The following is a 21,999-nucleotide window of genomic DNA, read 5'->3' as shown; positions in this document are numbered from 1 at the left end:
TTTTGTAGGAGCCTGACCTGCATGGAGCACCAACAGAACAGACTGGCTGTGGCTCCATTGCCTGCTAAAGCTTTTCTGATGGCCTCTATCAGGCAACCCTCTCCAGTAAGTATGGTTCTTGCGGGTTCAGGTAAACACTTCCTCCCCTGTTCCTTTCAAGACCTAGAAGTATTAACAGCTTCATCATTACCTGCTCCTTTCCCTTAACCTGTCTACACTCTGCAAATAATCCCTTCACTGAATTCTTTTAGATTACACTTGTCAGTGTCCTATTTTCTGCCAGAACCCCAACTGATACAAGTTGCTACTGGTGTTTCCAATACAGTAATTATATATTGCATTCTAACCAGTGCAGAAAATACCTTATGAGAAAAGAGTCATGGTCATCAGATGACTCAGATGAATGAATAAATAGGTACTAGATGTTTCAAAACTGCAACATAACTTACTGATAAATTTTGCCCCTGAATTTCTTCAACATAAAAACATATCAATAAAACTACATCCAAATAATCTTATATTTTTACTAATTAACATATGTAACTTAATAGTTACTTATTGTTTTAGCAGGTTTTTTAAAATCTTTTTTTTGTTAATGTTTTATTTTTTGAGAGACAGTGACAGAGTGCAAGCAGGGGAGGGGCAGAGAGAGAGGGAGACACAGACCCCGAAGCAGGCTCCCAGGCTTTAAGCTGTCAGCACAGATCCCAACACAAGACTCGAACTCACCAAGTGCGCGATCATGACCTGAGCTGAAATCAGATGCTTAACTGACTGAGCCATCCAGGTGCCCCACTTAATACTTATTTATAAAGATTACTTTTTAAAGTGGAGCTCAAAATGTATTACTTATTGGTCTGAACACTGACAGTTATTTTGTGAAAAATGCTTTAAGTAATCTCTATGCCCAACGTGGGGCTCAAGCTCACAACCCTGAGATCAAGAGTCACATGTTCTACAGCCTGAGCCAGCCAGGGTGCCCTTATAAAAAATGCTTTACAATTTAGCATATTGGGGGTGGGGGGAAGGTGCCCGTGTGACTCAGTTGGTTTAGCATCCAACTCTTGATATCCGGTCAGGCTGTGATCTTGCAGTCATGGGATGGAGCCCTGCATTGGGCTCCCTGCTGAAGAGGACGTGCTTGGGATTTGCTCTCTCCCTCTGCCCCTCCCCTACTCACGCATGTGCTCTTTCAAAATAAATAAACTTAAAAATTTAGCATATGGTGGCACAAAATTTCTCTTAGAAGTGGCTGTCAAAATGAGCAAGTATACGCACAAGACTTAGGTGGTACCAGGTGTCCTCCTTTTCATACTACATAAATTCAAAGACTCATTTGAGTTGCAGTTTTTATAGCAAATGTGATGCCCAAAGAGTCTAACTGGGCAAGTCAATGGCCTAAAAGTCATTACCCAATCTGTTATCATTTCCTCCAAGCATTGTCACTCCTTGAAGTTTTACAGTCTTGGCAAAGACCTGGGTGAAGGTGAATAGACTTCTAGATTTATGTTAGATTTCGGATTCTAAATCTTTCCCAAGCTCTTTTAATTTTTAACCTTAAAAGATGCCAAACATTGATTAGTATTTTCTTTGAGTAACACCTGAATTACCTGTAATACACAATTCCAATACCAGTATCTTTGACCTAAGTATTTGGTATTTCTTTGGTCTTGTTACTTGGTAGTTATTTCTGCTAAAAGAGGAGTATGATTACACAAGTGGAAAACATGAGTTTGGAACATCACAGGCTAGTGAAATGATTTAGCTATTTATTAATTTAGCTTCTTCAAATATTTTCTTTCTTTACACTAGTTCACTCAAAAATCTGCTTAAAAATTCAAAGGGAAAGAGAACTCAACTTTTTCTTCTTACATCTATAAGTAGACCAAAGGTTAAGCTAACCAAGTAAGGCTTAGTTCCTCCTATTGATAAGGCTGCAATTGTTTAAGATTGGGTTTGTTACCATGCACATTTTCAGTTTTTAATTAAAATGCTACAAATTAATATGTTTATTTTGTCAAAACTAGTATGTCTGTTAAGGGAAAATATCCAGTACATGCTTCTCCACCCCACCCTCCAACAAGAAAATAGGTGGGCTGGAGGCAATAAATACTGTTTTCCTAATATACAGCCCCAGTGACACTTGCTTTAGTAATAAAAAGATCACCAAAATCACCATTCAAGTGCTTAAGATAAATTTATTCTGCAAAGAGAGGTACAGATTACTGTTTGAAACCAGTATCTCTCTTTAAATTATTAAAAATGTGTTAAGATTAAAACTAATGTAACATTGTGTGTTAATTTCACTCAAATAAAAAAATTAATTTAAAATGTGGTAAGATTATCTCGAATAAGAAAGGACTCTTAAGTAATAAATTATACATTCAAACGTATTGTCAGTATTCTTTAACAAAAATTTTGACTGGCTTGAAGCTTAAAAACTTAAAATGATAACAAAAGACTTAAGACCATAGTAAATACAACCTTCTAACATTTGTGAGTAGGCATTCAGTTGGCATTAAATACAACAAAATAAATGTTAGGTCGGTTTATAAGAATCAATTATGCAATACCCTCAAGCAAATTGTTCTTTTACTAGATTTTTTTAAACTTGGGTTGCCTCCAGGAGTAATAGTATTTAAGAGTGAAAATGAGCAAAAAATCTGGTAAAAGTTGTGAAGTACATGATTTCTGGGTTTAAAAATATACTTGAGGGACTCAGTTGGTTTTTTTTAATAAAATTTATTTTTTAGAACAATTTCAGATTTGGATAAAAATTGAGAATACAGAATTCCCATAGACTCCACATCTGGTGTTATATATTAATAATACCTTACATTAGTATGGTACATTTGTTACAATTAATAAACTAATACGGATATGTAATTATCAACTAAAATCCATACTTTATTCAAATTTCCTTAGTTTTTATAGAATATGCTTTTTTTTGTTGCAGGATCCTATTCAGGATACCATTATTATAATTAGCTATATCCCTTTAGGTTCCTTTTGGCTACAGTTTCCCAGATTTTCCTTGTTTTTGATGACCTTGACGGTTTGGGAGAATACTGGTCAAGAATTTTGTAGAATATCCCTCTACTGCAATTTCTTTGGTGTTTTTCTCATGATTAGATTGGCATCATGAGTTTTTGGGAGAAAACCAGGGAGAAAAATGCCTTTCATCACAGCATATCCTTGGAAACATACTGTCAATATGACTTATCACTACTGACCTGGCTGAGGTAGTGTTCATAAGGTTTCTCCACTGTAGTTACTCCTCTCCATCTCCTTTCATTAGTGTACTCTTTAAAAGGAAGTCATTATGCACAGCCCACACTCAAGGAGTGGAGAGTAATGTTCCACCTTGTTGAAGATGGGAGTATCAACACACATTATTTGGAGTTACTCTGCACAGGAGATGTGTCTCTTCATTATTCATTCATTCATTCATTCATTCAACAACCTATTTATACCATATGGAGCCTTGAGTACTTACTTTATACTCTGGGTTATAATCCAATACAACTTTACACTTCAATTCTTGTTCAAATTATTCCACCTTTGACCACTGGGAGTTCTTTCAGTTGGCTCCTATGTCCCTTTGACATAGTCCCATCATTGTGAGTTTGTTTAAGCACATTCTTACTTTTCGGCACTACAAGATGCTCTAAGCTGATCTATATATTTCTTGCCCCAGTCCTTAAATCAGCCATTTCTCCAAGGAGCCCTGGTTCCTTTTAGTACAGAACTTATTAGAAACCAAGATCTGGAAACCAGGTGTACTCTTACTACTGGGATGTCACTGCTTCCAGGAGGGTCTGTTTTTAACTGAATTTTATAGTATTTGGGGGTAATCTGCATAACAAAATACAGAAATACATCCATGAATAGACTGTACTAGGCCTATAGAGTTTTAAAATTAGTTAATGCAACTATAGGTGTATTTATCATCATTTAACAGATTTATTATGAAAATAATCTTAAAACTATAAAGGAGACTGAATTTTTTTAAATATAAAATTGGGATACCACTTTTTTTTTTTGAGAAAGGAAAGGAGGACAAATGCATAATGTCAGAAATAAAAATGAAACATCATTGTGATCTGTAGGTCAGCAACCAGTTCACCAACTTTTTGGTTGCAGGATCCCTTTACACTTTTAAAAATTATTTTGAGGGGCACCTGGGTGGCTCAATCGGTTAAGCATCTGACTTTGGCTCGGGTCATGATCTAGTGGTTTGTGAGTTCAAACCCTGCATTGGGCTCTGTGCTGACAGCTCGGAGCCTGGAGCCTGCTTCAGAATCTGTGTCTCCCTCTCTCTCTGCCCCTCCCCCACTCATTCTCTGTCCCTCCCTCATTCTCTCTCTCTCTCAAAAATAAATACAGCATTTTAAAAAAATTATTTGAGAATTTTTCAGAGTTTTCCTTCAACTGGGTTCTTATCTATATTTACCAAATAAGAAGTTAGATCTGAAAAATTTTTAATAGATTTATTAATTTATTAAAAGAATAATAAACTTATGATATGTTAACGTAAATAATATCTGTACGGGAAAAAATTAAAAACTTGATAAGAAAAGCGACATAGTTTTGCAAATGTCTTTAATGTATAACTTTATAGATGACAGCTGGATTCTTATGACTGATTCTGTGATGTACTATTTTGGTTAAAGTGTATAAGTATATGAAGAAAATCTAGCCTCATACAGAGATATAGCTGGGAAAGTGAATATTTCAATAATTATTTCAAGTAACTGTTGATAGTCCTGATACTATACCTGAACTTAACAAATGGTAGTTTTCTGAAGTCTAGTTACTTCTATGGTTTCTAAAACCATATCAATGAACTTTTCACGTTCTATTGCATTAAAATTCATTGGTTTATCTAGCACTTTTACCCATATGTGATTTTGTACCATTATACATTGGTCATCTGGAAAATATTCACTGAGTTATTTAGGTATTCCAAACTGACACAATTCAGAATACAATATGACAGAAAAGAAAACCACATTCTTTATTATCATTAACCACTTCACAAGAAAAGCCTTTTCTATTTTTATTTTTGTTTACTGATTTTTTTTTTTTTTGAAAGAGAGAGAGAGAGATTGGGCACAAGTGAGATAGGGGCAAAGAGAAAGAGACAGAGAGAGAATCACACAAGGGGCAGAGAGAGAGCCAGGGAGAGAGAAGTGGGGCTCACCCAAAGTGGGGTTCATACTAACCTGAAGGGGGGCTCGAGCTCACGAACCGTAAGATCATGACCTAATTTGAAGTTGAATGCTTAACCGACTGAGTCACCCAGGCGCCCCAAGAAAAGTCTTTAGGTATCTGGGAAGCTATCAAGCTCCCGGTGTTAGATACAAATTTTCCAAAATTCTTTCTCTTTAATTTTTTTCTAATGTTTATTTTTGAGAGAGAAACAGAGTGCAAGCCCCTGGGAGACGAGCAGAGAAAGAGGGAGACATAGAGTCTGAAGCAGGCTCCAGGTTGAGCTGGCAGTACAGAACCTGACACGGGGCTCAAACTCATTAACCGTGAGATTGTGACCTGAGCCAAAGTCGGATGCTTACCCAACTGAGCCACCCAGGCGCCCCAGATACTAAATTTCACTTGAAAGTTTAATTTTTTTTTAATCACTGGCTACAAATACAGCTGTTTTTCTTGAAGTGTTAGGCCCACTCAGTTCATTTTTGAGAAAAACAAATATCAAATACATAAGTTCAAGTAATCAGTTTGCCTATCCAGTTCTTTCAAGGAAAAAAAAAGGTATTCCAGAAAAAAGCAGCTAATTCAGCTCACAAGTCAGTTGAGCAAGGACTTTTTCTGAAGACGACTATCATGCTTCAGTACACAAAAGGAATGCTTTATGAATCCTTCTGTCACACAGAATATTTTTTTTAATTTTTTTAATGTTTATTTACTTTTGAGAAAAAGAGAGACACAGAGCATGAGTGGGGGAGGGGCAGAGAGGGTGGAAGACACAGAATCCAAAGCAGGCTCCAAGGCTCTGAGCTGTCAGCCCAGAGCCCGATGCGGGGCTCAAACCCATGAACCGTGAGATCATGACCTGAGCCAAAGTGGGACACTTAACTGACTGAGCCACCCAGGCACCCCTACATATCAACTTTTAAAGGGCAAAAAAATCAACTGACCACTTAAAAACATGAAAGAGAATGTAAACAGAAAAACAATTACTACAAAATCAGAGTTGCAGTTCAAAATCCTTCCACTAAGAAAATTAAGCCCAGATAGTTTTATAGTCCTACCAAACAGTGAATGAACAACAAACAATTACAACCTTAAAAAAATTCTTCTAGAGAATGGTAAAAAAAAAAAAAAAACACTTTCTAATTCATACCGAAACGCAACCAAGACAAAGGATGCTAACACCATTCAGTGGAGGAAAAGACAGTCGTTTTAACATATGGTGCTGAGAAAACTGGATATCCACATGCAGAAGAAAGGACTTTATATAAAAATTAGCTCCGAATAAAGATCTAAATATAAGACCTAAAAGTATAATACTCTTACCAAAAAACCATAGGTAAAGCTTAATGACACTACTTCTATGCATCAAAGGAAACAATTAACAGCCTGAAAAGGCAACCTATGGAACAGGAGAAAATATTTGCCAATCATGTATCTGGTAAGAGTGTTAATACCTAGCATAAAGAACCCGTATGACTCGGCAACAACAATGATAACTATTAGAGTAACTTGATTAAAAAATGGACAATGGAATTTGAACAGACATTTCTCCAGAGGAAATATACAAATGGTCAAAAAGCATATGAAAAGATACTCAATCATTAGGAATCAACATCACTAATCATTAAGGAAATGCAAATCAAAACCATAATGAGCTATTACTTCACAACCATTAGGATGGCTACTATTAAAAAAAAAAAAAAACAAAATAAGTGCTGGCAAGGATACGGAGAAATTGGAACACTTGTGTATGGCTGGTGGGAATGTAAATGGTGTGGCTGCTATTAAAAAACAGGACTGTAGTTCCTCAAAAAATTAAAAATAAAATGACCATATTATCAACAGTATCGTTTCTGGGTCTATATCCAAAAGAATTGAAAGGGTGTAGAAGAGATATCTGTACATACACATTCATAGCAGCATTATTCACAACAGCCAGAAGGTGGAAGCAACATACTTGTCCACTGGCAGATGAACAGATAACAAAATGTTTATACACACAATGGTATATTATTCAGCCTTAAAAAGAAAATTTTGATACATGCTGCATTATGCTAAGTGAAAAGCCAGGCACAAAAAGATAAATACGGTATGATTTCACTTATATGAGGTATCTAGAGCAGTAAAACTCACAAAAATAGAAAGTAGAATGGTGGTTGCCAGGACGATGGGAGGGGGAGATGAAGAGTGGTTAATGGGTATAGAGTTTCAGTTCTGCAAGATGAAAAAGTTATGTAGATTTGTTGCACTATAATGTGAATATACTTAACACTACTAAACTGTACACTTAAAAATGGGTAAGATGGTAAACTTTAGGATAGGTGTTTTTACCACAACTAACATTTAAAAAGAAAGATATGTTAGGGGCGCCTGGATGGCTCAGTCAGTTAACCATCCAACTCTTGATTCTGCTCATGTCATGATCTCACGGTTCAAGAGTTCAAGCCCTGCATCAGGCTCCACACTGTCAGGGTGGATTCTCTCTCTGTTCTTCCCTTATATGTGCTCTATGAATGAGTAAATGAATGAATGAAAGAATGAATGAATGAGTGAGCAATATGTTGAAAATCCAACTGGGATAATGTAAGAAAAGAAAATTAAAAGCCAATCTGACTCATGAACACTAAAAATCGCAAACAAAATGTAAGCAAACCAGATCCAATAATTATGAAAAAAGAGAATCCATACTTGACTATATTGGGTTTATCCCAGGAATACTTGGTTAACCTAATCTGAAAATCAATGTAACTGACTACATTAATAGATTAAGGAGAAAAAATTTTAATCATCACTGAAGTTATACAAAAGCCTTTCAATACAACATCTATTCATGATTTAAAACAAGAGTCCTAGCCAAGGAAGAATAGAATGAAACTTCTTTAATTTGGCAAAGACCATCTTTAAAAAAAATTTACAAGTTATCATGTTAAATGGTGAAATTTGAAAGCATTCCTTTTGAAGTCATGAACAAGGCAAGAAACAAAAATTTGAGTATCTGAGGTAGCTAAGATAGTACAGTAATAACTCAGGGGTAGACAAAAAGACCAACGGTACAGAAGAGAGAGTACAGAAATAAAACTACCCACATGTGAAAACTTGATTTGTGAGACAGGAAATTTCACATATCAGGGAAGAAAAGAAGAACTATTTCAATAAATAGCGTTGAGATAACCTATTATCCATATGAAAAAAGTGAATTCATGTCCCATATCTCTCAAAAAAATCAGTTACTAGGAGATTGGAGGATTAAATGTGAAAACCATAAAGCACTTAGTTGAGAGAATGCCATCAAAAGTTATCAAGGAATACCATGAGAATAACCAACTGAATTCAATACTCAAATTATTTTACTCTTTTAATTTCCCTCCATATTTTATAAATAAATCAATTAAACAGCAACCATGTCAGAGCAAGTAGACTATCTGATTAAGAATATGATGCTAATGTAATACAGAGCTGCCAATGTCCAATGACTTCACATCTTAAAGATATTACATATTTATATCTGCATTAAAGATCAACATGTTATTGTCAGGATTTGTTAACAAGGATTAAAACAAAAAAACAAAAAACTTCATGGTGCATTCAGTAGGTGTTTATATCAATATATGTGGCTATATCTCATTTCAAATAATAGCAATGATGTCCATGGTAAAATCTAAAAAGTGTTTCAGGTAAGTGGGCTTGTTAGTTTGACACTTCCCACTGCCCCTTGAATCGTACTTTTTACCAAATACCAGAACCTATCTTTGGATGCTTCAAGGAAGAAACACAATATATTAAGATAAAATCTCCCTTTGGAAGAGTAAGACTATATTTTAAAAAGGGGGGAGGGGAGAAATGGACCAAACAGACAACATATTCTTGGGACTTTCAAATAATTCTGAAATTAAAAGTGCCCAAAATATAAGTACAATTACTTAATATTATATAAGTACAATTATTACAATTACAAGGACACAGCTTTCACTTGGGGAACTTGGGGAACTATTAACACTGTATATATGACTGAAAGGATGAATTGGAAGGAACATTTATCCCAGTATAATTTTTGCTTTACAATACGGAAGTGTGTGTCCATCATGCAAAATAAATTCATTCCCACTTCATCCACCATCAAAACACCCTCTCCTTCACCCAAAACACACACATGTATACAAAGTGGACGTTTTCCATCTAAACTGTAAGCCTCTTGCTCACATGAAAACAAAAGGATTTTAACCACACACAAGCTCTAGCAACTCAGATTTGTAGTTTCTACATGCTGCCCACACAGCATTTTGTGAGCATGTGATTAGGAGGAATGATGCACAATCACACCACATTCCTTCCCTCAGCTCACACATCAAGAACTTGCCCTCTCAGCTGCATTCTTCTCCAAACAGCCATGGTCACCTTAGCAACCCAGTGCTCCTAATATGGACAGCTGGTCCATTTAAAGTCAGCCCTTCTTGGCAGGAAAAACGCTTGTTCTTCAAACTGGCGGAGAGAGGAGAGGTTTTCTTTTCAATACACATTACAGGGGTTGATTTAACTCGATCAGCACTTTTGTTCTGTGGCAGCAATTTGTGTCAAGTTTCAACCTATTCTGAGTTTTTGGTTTTTTGGTTTTGTTTTGTTTTGTTTTGTTTTAATCTGAAAGCAAGTGGCTAAAAAAAAAAGGCAGCTCATATGGAATTCTAAAGAGTTTAACGTGAAACAACGAGTATCTGAAATAACTATATTCTTTTATAAAAATGATAAAGCTATCCACATTTTCTAAAGTTGAAATTTACTTAAATTACATTTGAAGTCTTAATATACAATAATAAATCAGAGTTTATTTCTGAGTAACAAAAACACTGCTAAACTTCAAAGTCCTATAACTCCAATCTACTCAGTAGACTATGAGTCAATCTGTGTTCCTTCATCCCACCACCTACAGGTGAAATCTCTCACAATCTTTCCACAGGATCAAATGTCAACTAGGTATTGAAACCAAATGGTTAGCATATCCAAAAACACTCCAGACCTAGAACGCCCTAGGATAAAACTGGACTATTCAAAACCAAACTTGATCTGTACTTATACCACTAAAGCTAGCCTGAACCAAATTAAGTCACTCAGGATAAAAGACACAGGTTTATAACACAGTTTTCTTGATTTTCATACTACAAATGACTTGGGGGGAGGGAATTACTATGTACTGAAATATGTGAGATCAAATTCCTTGTTCCATTCCCACAAATTGAGGATTCTAATCTCCTATCCATCAAAATTAGACACCAAAGTGTCTGTTTACCAAAGTAAACAGCCATGTTCAAAACTTAAAAATATCTAAATGTATATTTGTTCTAAATTGGAAATATTTCTGAAATAATGTTCCACATAACAGTAGCCAACAAAATCCAAGTGAATTTGTTAAGTGCTGCTTTAGTGAACCTTAAGGTTAAATCAATCAATTACTCTCTGGCTATATTTTTGTTTGTATATGTGTGCGTTTTTTAAAACTTTTTAGGCTATGAGGTTCTTTCAGGTTAGAAAAAATTCTTTTAATTTAAAACTAGTAATTACATCTTCCATTTAGAGCAAAATATCAGTTGATAGGGAACCTAAAGCTAAGTCCACTTCTGGTTGCATCATTTGTAAAATGAGAATACTACACTATCTGTTTTACTTAGGCCATCTCTTAATATAACAAAGTGAGACTAATGAAATTACTATGCCATATAAAATACTCAAAAACGAATGAAACTAGAGAAAGAGATTATGTTATCTGATGTATAATTCTCTGAACTGTTACTTTTAAAAACAGTGTTCGGGGCGCCTGGGTGGCGCAGTCGGTTAAGCGTCCGACTTCAGCCAGGTCACGATCTCGCGGTCCGTGAGTTCGAGCCCCGCGTCAGGCTCTGGGCTGATGGCTCGGAGCCTGGAGCCTGTTTCCGATTCTGTGTTTCCCTCTCTCTCTGCCCCTCCCCCATTCATGCTCTGTCTCTCTCTGTCCCAAAAATAAATTAAAAAAAAAACGTTGAAAAAAAAAAAAAAAACAGTGTTCAACAATGCATGGGATACCAACTCAATATTAACTTCAAGAGTTGCTGGTTGGGGTGCCTGAGTGGCTCAGTTGTCTCTCCCTCTCCCTCTGCCTCTTCACTGCTCTCTCTCTCAAAATAAATAAATAAAAACTTAACAACAACAACAAAAAAAGAGTTACTGGTTTTCCCACCAGAACTTGTATAAATACTTAAGTGTTGACATATAAATAACTACTTCTTTCAAAAAGCCTCAACATTGACTTCACTTTTAGCAAACATGAATTCCTTTACCCTTTTCCATTTCATGACTGAATTAGTAGCACATTTTCTCCTAGCCCCCAGAACTAAGTGCCCCTAAGATCCTCCTCCCACACAAACTTCTCCCCACAAGGTACCTTTAGCTTCTTCTCTGTGATGGAAGCCATTCCCTGATCTGATCACAGCTGTCATTGCCCTTCTTCTAAAGTCAGGGATCACCCCATCCTCTCATAGGAGTGTTCCTCTCTCTTTCCTCTTCATTACTGCAAGGCATACCATCACCTTGGACTTGGAGCTTCTCAAGTTCCCACTCTGACAGTTTATAGTTAGGGGATCCAACAGAAGTTGCTTCTGCTAATAATATGCTACTCTAGATGAAACTGTGTTTCTGCATCCCAAATTTAGAAAGCTGCATTTGTACTGTTTTTTTCTGTGTTAGATTCAGTGATGTGGATTCAGAAAACATGGTTATGCTTCAAAGAAATTAAAAACAAAGTAAGATGAATGTTCAAATATAATATGTAGAAATTGATAGGTAATCAGTAATAAGGAGGTTCCAAAATATTACTGGTATCATTCAACTATTAAGCTTTTGTGGGCTAACACTGAGACCTGAGCATTTTAACACAATGTTTCTAGAAGAAAAATAGATGTTTTTGTTAGGTCCCACAATTTTTTCCTTTCACTGTTCTAACAGATTCTCAGCCTCTGAAACAGATGTTTATATCTCCTCTAATCTTCCATCGCATCTAATTCACATTCTTTAAATTCAATTCTAATATTTAAAAAGTGAACACAAATTGGCCTTTTCTTAATGCTCATTGTAACGTTCCTTATACATTTAAGGAATTTTACACGTAACAGTTTCATTTTAATAAACAACCTAAAATACAATGTACCAGTTGGACAAAACAAATTAGACGAACATTCAACAACATGGCCAGATCTCAGAAAAACAGAAGAGTGAGGTGGGCGAAGGGGACTACAAGAATTGGACTAAGACCTACCGTATAATTAAAATACACAAAATAATAAAATATTTCCTAAGACATAAAAGGATAGATATGAAACATGTTAAAAAGTCACTTATATGAGGACTGGTAAAAGGTGAAAGAGTTGTATGATCTAAAGAGACACCTGAGTATGTATGGGAACTAGTTACAAAGGAAAACAGAAAAATAGTCCTTTAATGAACCAAGGAGGATGGGTATGACACAAACTGAGGAATATCATCAACTCAATACTTCAAACATAGCTATCCTCTTTCATAATAAACCAGTTGCTCAAAAATTTAAACAAATTTTTAAACTGTGCTAAAGTATATGTAACATGAAATTTATCATTTCAACCATTCGTTAGTGCACAATTAACAGTTTTTCTAAAGTTGTCATTGTCCTTTTAACCTTTGTGTAGGAAGATGATACCACATAAATATGAATAATCATGTTTTGATTATTTTCTACTCTAAAATAAAGTTACAAGAGCATCTGGGCATTTATAAAAATAAACATTTATGGAGCACTTACAGGGGAGCCCTATGGGTACCAGATACTATGATCCATCACTGTCATACACTGTATTATGTGTCATACAATGTATTACACATCATACATTGTATTAATGTCGAAGATTCAAATTTCATTTTCCAAAAGAAGAGGGACAAAGATGTAACAGATCAAGTTCACTAAGATTAAATCTTGGGAAATTTCTGTTTTCGCTTTAAGCATGATGGTCCAGGAAAAAGGGGATCTGGATTTCTCCTGCAGTACTGTCTTTGAGTAGTGCCCTAAAGGATCAGATAGTGCTACACACAGGTTCCAGGACTCCCTGAAGCCTCTAGAAGTAGAAGAAAAACACAGGGGAAAAGCTACACAAAAAACTTGTACGTGAAAACTATTGATGCATTGCTCCCCGTCCCTCCTCTTCAGCCAGTGGGTCCCTTTATTTTAACCCTCTGTTTTCAGTTCTCAGGATAAAAACGGACCTAATTAAATCTGTGGGAAAGATGTGTTTGAGGGTGCATGTTCCCCTCAGCACACATTACATTGAAAAAGGAGAATGCAAGTTATTGATCTGAATAATTCACTTTATAAGCATTTTCCAGTTGTCAGATTAATCTGCAGTGATCACTACTACCTATACCAAAGAGTTCCTGAGAAAATTTAAACGATGTAATCTCTTAAGGCCAAGCAACTGATTTTAAGTTCTTGGCATACCAAGAGGAGCACACCAATATATACTCAGTTGAACATTTCATCCTTCAGCAGTCCAAAGAGTATAATAATCTAAATGATGACTGAAAATCCATTGTAAAGATGATCATTTAGGATTTTTTTTTTAATACTAGATGCTACTCAATCTTTTCTTATCTACCCAGTAGAAAGCACTCCATTTTTTAAACCAAATACAGGAGTTATATAATTTCCATAGGTGAAAACATAGCTAAATAATCTCCTTTAACTTAGCCCCTAATAGAGCTTCTATGAATCCTCTACTGCCCTGAGTCATTTAGGTAAAAGGTAAATGGGCCCCAATGGAAAAAGAGAACTTTCTTCCTAAAATGGACAAACCCACTCCTAACAACGCTAGGAATGAGTTCCTTAATAATGCTAGGAAGATGCCATGAAAAGCAGTATTTGAGTGTCAAAAGGTGATGACTTTTATCACGTCCTTTTAATCTTAACTTCAAATAAGATGAAATGCATCTTGTTTGAAAATTCTGAGGTAGTAAAGAAGGAGCTAACAAATTTGTGATAATCTTGGAATAGTCAAGAAAAGATATGAAATAAATATAGGGAAAAGGATTAAAAAAAATCAAAAGCAATTAAGCCTGTATTCGACCATATTTGTTGTATTACTATATTAATAATTTCTTACCTTGTGGAATTCTCTTCTGAGAGAAACAGATACAATTCTGTTCCTAAAAAAATTTCAGGTAGAAAAGTTGAAATGTTAGTTTCAAAAAAGGAAGTCCCTTAAAAATGAAAAGATAACAAAATGCTAATACAGTACATTCAGAATATTATGACACTTGATATTACCAAAGCTTAAGAGATAATAAGTCTCTAATAATAAAAGTACTTTAATATTTTATTAAAATATCTATAAAATTTATAATGTTTATTATTTTTTATTATTACAAAAACACTATTCCACTGATTACCAAATTATTTCTTCTAGGCACACAATGATATCTTGGCACATTTTCATATTCTAAAATACCAGTACTCAACTGGGTTTTACTCTCACCAAGATTTGATACCTGAAGGGTAGTTTTTAAGTATAATCCATAGGTCACAAAATTCACCTCTTTAAAGTGTAAAATTCAGTGGTTTTTATACTATATTCAGAAAGTTGTGTAACCATCACCACCATATTATAGCAGAACATTTTCATTACCCCAATAAGAAACTCTGTCCTGAAGAATACATTATTTATTTATTTATTTAAATTTACATCCAAGTTAGTTACATGTAGTACAGCAATGATTTCAGGAGTAGATTCCTTAAGCCCCGTACCCATTTAGCCCATCCCCCCTCCCACAACCCCTCCAGTAACCCTCAGTTTGTTCTCCATATCTAAGAGTCTCTTATGTTTTGTCCCCCTCCCTGGTTTTATATTCTTTTTGCTTCCCTTCCTTTATGTTCATCTGTTTTGTATCTTCAAGTCCTCATATGAGTGAAGTCATATGATATTTGTCTTTCTCTGACTCACTAATTTCACTTAGCATGATACCCTCTAGTTCCATCCACATAGTTGCAAATGGCAAGAGTTCATTCTTTTTGATTGCTGAGTAATACTCCACTGTATGTATGTGTGTGTGTGTGTGTGTGTGTGTGTGTGTGTATACACCACATTGAAGAGTACTTTTTTAATATATGAAATTTATTGTCAAATTGGTTTCCATACAACACCCAGTGCTCATCCCAAAAGATGCCCTCTTCAATGCCCATCACCTACCCTTCCACAAATTTAATTTTAAAATATAAAAGAAGCACACTCTTCATAACACTATGAGCAAAATGTTTTTTTTTTTTTTTTTAAATGTATAGAACAAAGACTGGTAAGGAAAACAAATATCCAAGAATTTTAGGAGTAGCTATATTTGGATAGTGGTATTATAGTGACTCTTTGTCACATGTCTCCTCTAACACTATGATTTTATAATATTACTTCTATGGTTCTTAAAAAGGTACAGCACAGACATACATTTTCTAGAGTCATACACTACAATTTGTACTACAATCCAAAGTAAAAACAGAAATACAAGTTAACACTTAAGAAAATGTCCACTATACTTTTTATTAAATGTTTTTCAAAGGAGATAAAATAAGTATAAATTTAAAAAGAAAATTTCGCCACACTTACTAATCTGGTTGAAAAGCCACAGCTGCATCTTACTTTATGACAAACTGACTGTTTCATCACTTTTGCATCTGGGCATCTACTTCTTAATGGTCATTTCTGAAATAAAGATGTAGTCATTAAGAACACATTATAACAAAAACACAAAATCTTTAAGGACAATTTTCTAAATTTTAGAGTCTACAAGAGAGGGAACTATCAAAACAATTCTTGAGCAACCTTCTAATAAAAAACATTAACAGGGCTGACGATGAGGTGAGAAGGATGGAATATAGGCTATCGTTCCACAGGACCAGAATTACACATTTCTGTTACACAGACTAAGTATAAAGATCTATAATTCTTCAGTCCTCAATGCCTTCCACTCACCAGCAGGGTCTTGCAACTCCTAAGAATGCCATTTAGAGACTAGAAAAGGGAAAAAGGAAGATGAAGAGGAACTCTAAAACCCCACATTTGAAAACAATAAATGAATTATACAGGTTTGTCTATTTCCCCTTGCACCTTTTTTTTTGAATGTTTATTTATTTATTTTGAGAGAGAGAGAGAGAGAGAGAGAGAGAGAGAGAGAAAGCAGGAGCAGGAAAGGGGAAGCGAGAATAAGAGAAAGAATCCTAAGCAGTCTCCATCCCACACTGTCAGTGCAGAGCCTGATGCAGGGCTCGATGACCTGAGCCGAAATCAGAAGTGGGACACTCAATGGACTGAGCCACCCAGGCATCCCAATTTCCCCCTCACATCCATAGAAAGTAAGATCCAGAGAGAATTTTTACTGGTTTTATTTACAGATATCTTTTAAGCACTTAAGGCAATGGTTGCCATGCAGTAAGTGCTCAGTAAATATTTACTCAAAGAATGAATAAACTGACAAGTGATTTAACTTTAATTGATGAAATATTTAATCTGGTAGTATTTCAAAACAGCAAAGTCTCAAAATGCCATTCCCTCCACATATACACCATTGATATCAATGCCAACTACATCATCATTATTGTTTCTTCCCCCAGTAAACAAAGCCCATAATTAAAAGATAAGACATGAGGGGTGCCTGGGTAGCTTACTCAGTTAAGCGTCTGACTTTGGCTCAGGTCATGATCTCACAGTGTGTGAGTTCAAGCCCCGCACTGGGCTCTGCAATGAGAGCACGGAGCCTGCTTCAGATCCCTCTGTCTCTCCCTCTCTCTGCCCCTCCCCCGCTCTCTCAAAAATAAACAATCAATCAATCAATCAATGCTACCAGCCTTTGAGGAATTTGTAATTTTGTTTTTGGAATCTTTGGGGAAAACTCCTAAAAGGGAACTGCTAGACAAATGATTGCTAAATGTTGCAGGTGGGGTATTCTTTTTTTTAAAACTTGTATGCTCTTGGGGCAGCTTGATAGCTCAGTTGGTTAAGCATCCAACTTCGGCTCAGGTCATGATCTCACGGTTTGTGGGTTTGAGCCCCGCATTGGGCTCTGCGCTGACAGCTCAGAGCCTGGAGCCTGCTTTGGATTCTGTGTCTCCCTCTTTCTCTGCCCCACCCCTGCTCCTGCACATGCACGCGCTCTCTCTCTCTCTCAAAAATAAATAAACATTAAAAAATTTTAATAAAAAAAAATGATCAACAGCTGCTAAAACCATTAGGTAAAAGATTGATGGGAAACCTCATAATGGCTAAATCCGGTCGACAAAACTTGAACCCAGTGATTAATCTTAACATCATTAAAAATGGGTCAATCAAACATTATGTGCAGAAATACTCATCACTATCCATTACGTATTCATCCCAGGAGCTCCAGTTTCAAAAGACATCCATAATGTTACTACTTTCAACACTTCCAATCTGACCACCATGGTCCATGCCACCTTAGTTCTCATCTGCATTACTCTAATAGTTCCCTATTCCATCTCCCAGTCTCCCCCTCTGCTCATCTCAACAAGTCAATCAGATTAGTCATTTTCAAAAGAAAGTCAGATCATGTCATTCTGCTCAAAGCCTCTAATTGAGTCCATCTTACTAGCCTAAAAGCCAAAACCCTACAACAGCCATAAGGACCATGATTTGAAATATCCCTTCCACATCTCTCTAACCTCGTCTCCTACTACTCTCCCCCTTGTTCACTCCATTCTCGCCACATTGGCCTCTTTCCTTTCCTTAAACACTTCAAGCACATTCTCACTTCAAGGCCTCAGGACTTGCATTTCCCTCTGCCCAGAAAAGCAGATACGGGTCTTATACCTCCTCTACTTCCTCTAGGACTTGGTTTTTACAAGTTATCAAGTTATCTCATCAAAGAGACAGGTCCTGGTACCCTAGGCAAGCCAAAATATCTGTCTCTGATTTTCTTATCTGGCAGAGAATATGCAAGGAGAAATATTCTGGAGATAATAATCATCTGAAATATGAACATCACCAATTACCATATCTTTTGTGTCTAAACATCTGTAAGACTATATTGCCCCTTTTATTTTTTAAATTTTTTTAAATATTTATTTTTGAAAGAGAGAGACAGAACATAAGCAGGGGGGAGAGAGAGAGAGACAGAGAGAGAGAGAGAGAGAGAGAGAGAGAGAGAGAGACAGAACCCAAAAGCAGGCTCCAGGCTCTGAGCTGTCAGCACAGAGCCTGATGTGGGGCTCGAACCCACGAACCATGGGATCGTGACCTGAGTGAAAGTTGGACACAACTGACTGAGCCACCCAGGTGCTCCTATACTGTCCCTTTTAAAAGATTCTTATGGTCCCAATTTCAAAGAATTAATAAAGATATAACCACCATAGTGCGTTTTTTTTCTTTTTTTGGTTTTGTTTTTAATAAAATCATCTGTGCCATAACTCTAGGAAGGAGTAGTAAATGATGTGAATTAAATGACTCTCATTAAAAAACAACTAGCAAAATAAATGGCCCTTTCCCCCCACTCCTTTAGGGACTTCTGTTTGGGATTACATTATAAAGTTCCAAGTAATTTCAAAAGTTTAAACTACTTTCGAATTTGTTATCTTTAGGCACCATGACCACCAGAAAGAATCAAAAGAACTAACTCTAACATGACCAGACTAGCTATGACATGGTAGGGATGTTTGAACTTAATTATTTTTCTTTAAATAAACAAACTCCCCCTGGGCTAAAGCCTACTCTGCCTTTTAAACATCCTGTGGCTGGCAAGCTTCAGAATCTTAAGAGATATAGCCAGGGGACAGAGAAAACAGCAAGTATGACTCAGTGATCACATTTAATAGTCTCTGAAGACCAAAACAAAGATACCAGTTCTGGCAAGAGTTCTCTAGAATTGCCCAAAAACTGACTTATCCACATACCTTTCATCTGAACAATCCTTTTTCACTTAGTTTAATGTTCACAAAGCATTTGTTATGTGCCTATCAAACCTTAGGTACAAAAATAAACCAAGAGTACAAGAAAAAAATCTGCAAGGGTTCTAAGAGTTGGATGATGAAATTTAATGTTAAAATCTGCTTTGTTTAGGGAGGGAGGTAAAGAGAAGTCTGAGTATTTTTGTGCCGAAATACCCCCACTCATTTAGAAATCAGACTTTAGCAAGTTCAACCACTTGAAAGAAGGCTAGTGATATTAAAGTAACCTTTCTTGAGCAACTTCTGTGCCAGATATTTACATTAGCTCACTTAATTCTCAGAACTTCTCTATGGGAAAGGTATTAACAAAGTACTCAGAGTAGTTAAACAACTTGTCCAAACCAGAAACAGGTCCAGGATGCAAGATCTTTCTTTCCACTATTATAATCTGCAGTAAAATAGAATAAAAGTATTAGTCACAAATACCACATCTGTCCTATAAGAATGACATGTAAATAAATCCAGGCTGCTCATTTAAGAAATGTGTTCCATTCTCCCAAAGTTGCTTTAGGTAAGAGGACAAAAGGGGAAAGTTCACTGTTATATATTAATAAGAAACCTCTGGCATTAAGAGACGAATCAGAAAAATATGCTACATTTAGATCTGAGGGAACTGAGTAAAAGTAAATTAGTCATACTACAGTCACTAATTAGTATTCATTCACAGTCACCTCTAAGTCACTGATGGCTGTTCCATACACTCTGAGAAGTCAAGGAGGAAACATTAAGATTTATTGAGTACGTAAGTGTTTTTCCACACAGTTTCTGTACTTTTGGGGATGTTTGAAACATTTCTCTCCCACGATATAGGTATATGGATACATACAAATATATACATTAAAGTATCCCATTAATTTCTTAAAATTTGCAACAAAATTATTAGTTATGATTTCTAATTTTCCTTTTCTAGAAAATTCTCTCATGTGGAACACCTTAGTTCCTGACTCCATGGGATGACCATTATTGGCCTCAGTTCTTTATACTGAACAGAATCTGATTTTTAATGAGTCTTCTATCAGAAAATTATTTCTCTCAGAAATGTTAACTTATTATTAGGTGTACCCACTGCCTAGGACACAGTAAAAGTAACATACCTATTGTAAAATAAAAAGGCCAACTACTTATCAGGACACATCACCCAAGAAAGGTAGCCTTGCTTCACTAATGTCCTCAGTTATTTGGAGAAAGTGAAAATTCCTTGGAACAAATTATCCCCATTGATTAAAAACATGCCATTTAAACACTGTACTCCTTTACAGAGAAGAGACTCAACAGATTGATAATCTAAAGTTTCCAAAGGCCTAAATACATATGCTAGTCTTCTAAATACTTAACTGTGACTTGGGAATTTTTGGCATAAATTAACACTTAAAAATGATCTCTCTCACAATTTTAATTCATTGCACTGATAGTTAGGAACAATGAAGGGAAAGGAAGAAAAGGCAAGGATACACTCTCCCCCAGGGCACTGATAACAACCTTATTTTTAAAAAAAAAGAAAAAAACACCCTTAGGATTTTAGTGTTTCAGAACAACAAAATACTTTGTGTGCACACCTGTCATTAAGACTATAAAGAGGGGCGCCTGGGTGGCTCAGTCGGTTGAGCGTCCGACTTCAGCTCAGGTCACGATCTCGCGGTCCGTGAGTTCGAGCCCCGAGTCAGGCTCTGGGCTGATGGCTCAGAGCCTGGAGCCTGCTTCTGATTCTGTGTCTCCCTCTCTCTGCCCCTCCCCCGTTCATGCTCTGTCTCTCTCTGTCTCAAAAATAAATAAAACGTTAAAAAAAATTTTTTTTTTTTTAAAAAGACTATAAAGAGAGGGGTGCCTGGGTGACTAAGTCAGTTGAACGTCAGACTTCGGCTCAGGTCATGACCTCAGGTTTATGAGTCTGAGCCCCACATCAGGCTCGCTGCTGTCAGCATGGAGCCCACTTCAGATCCTCTGTGTCCTTCTCTCTCTGCCTCTCCACTGCTCACTCACTCTCTCTCATCAAGTAAACATTAAAAAAAAAAAAAAAGACTATAAATAAAGATAATGGGTTTTGAGGTCAATGTTGGGGGCATCACCTACAGCATTTGCTATTTTGTTTTATTTTAAGAAAATGGAAGTGCATCATGTACAGAGTATTATTTCTAAAAACTTTATCATAAATACAATGTCTCCTTACAGTTAATGTCTGCCTCTTTCTCTGTCCTTTCCCCTGGCACTCACACACACAGCATGAATTACTGTTATTTTTTAAAACTTTCGTTTTGTATACAAACATGCTACACACATGCTGTCCATGATATAAAACGTATTTCTTAGTAAGAAACAATATGATATCTTAACATGAGATTCTATGTAGAACATCAAGGTAAATATTTTCAGAGTTAATTTTCTTCTGTGTCTTCAAAATTATACATAACAAGGAGATTTACATAACAAGGAGATTTATACAAATCTATCATCGAGTATGTGGCTTTATTGTTTTTTGGGAATTTTATTTTATTTTTTATTTATTTATATATTTATTTTACATTTATTCATTTTTGAGAGACAGAGCAAAAGTGGGGGAGGGGCAGAGAGAGAAGGAGACACAGAATCCAAAGCAGGCTCCAGGCTCTGAGCTGTCAGCACAGAGCCCGATGTGGGCCTTGAACTCACAAATTGCGAGATCACGACCTGAGCTGAAGTCGCATGCCCAACCGACTGAGGCACCCAGGTGTCCCATTTTGGGGGAATTTTAATACTATGCACAATAAAATATTCACTATGTCTTGGTATTAAAGCAGGTTTACCTTCGGTACTATTTATTC

General features: G+C 36.1%; 1 protein-coding gene across 2 annotated transcripts in view; it reads right to left on the bottom strand.

The window, feature by feature from the left end:
- FRS2 (fibroblast growth factor receptor substrate 2) overlaps positions 1-21,999 on the bottom strand; it is a 109,278-nt gene that overhangs the window by 42,979 nt on the left and 44,300 nt on the right. For both annotated transcript variants that reach the window (XM_049625957.1, XM_049625959.1), the window contains exons 2-3: positions 15,852-15,947; positions 14,361-14,403 (exon numbers count right to left, since the gene is read on the bottom strand). The gene's annotated coding sequence lies outside the window, so the exon portion shown is untranslated. The remainder of the gene's footprint in view (positions 1-14,360; positions 14,404-15,851; positions 15,948-21,999) is intronic.

The sequence above is a fragment of the Panthera uncia genome, chromosome B4 (assembly GCF_023721935.1).
Source record: "Panthera uncia isolate 11264 chromosome B4, Puncia_PCG_1.0, whole genome shotgun sequence".
Lineage (NCBI taxonomy): Eukaryota > Metazoa > Chordata > Mammalia > Carnivora > Felidae > Panthera > Panthera uncia.
This window is presented reverse-complemented; position numbering and strand designations above follow the sequence as displayed.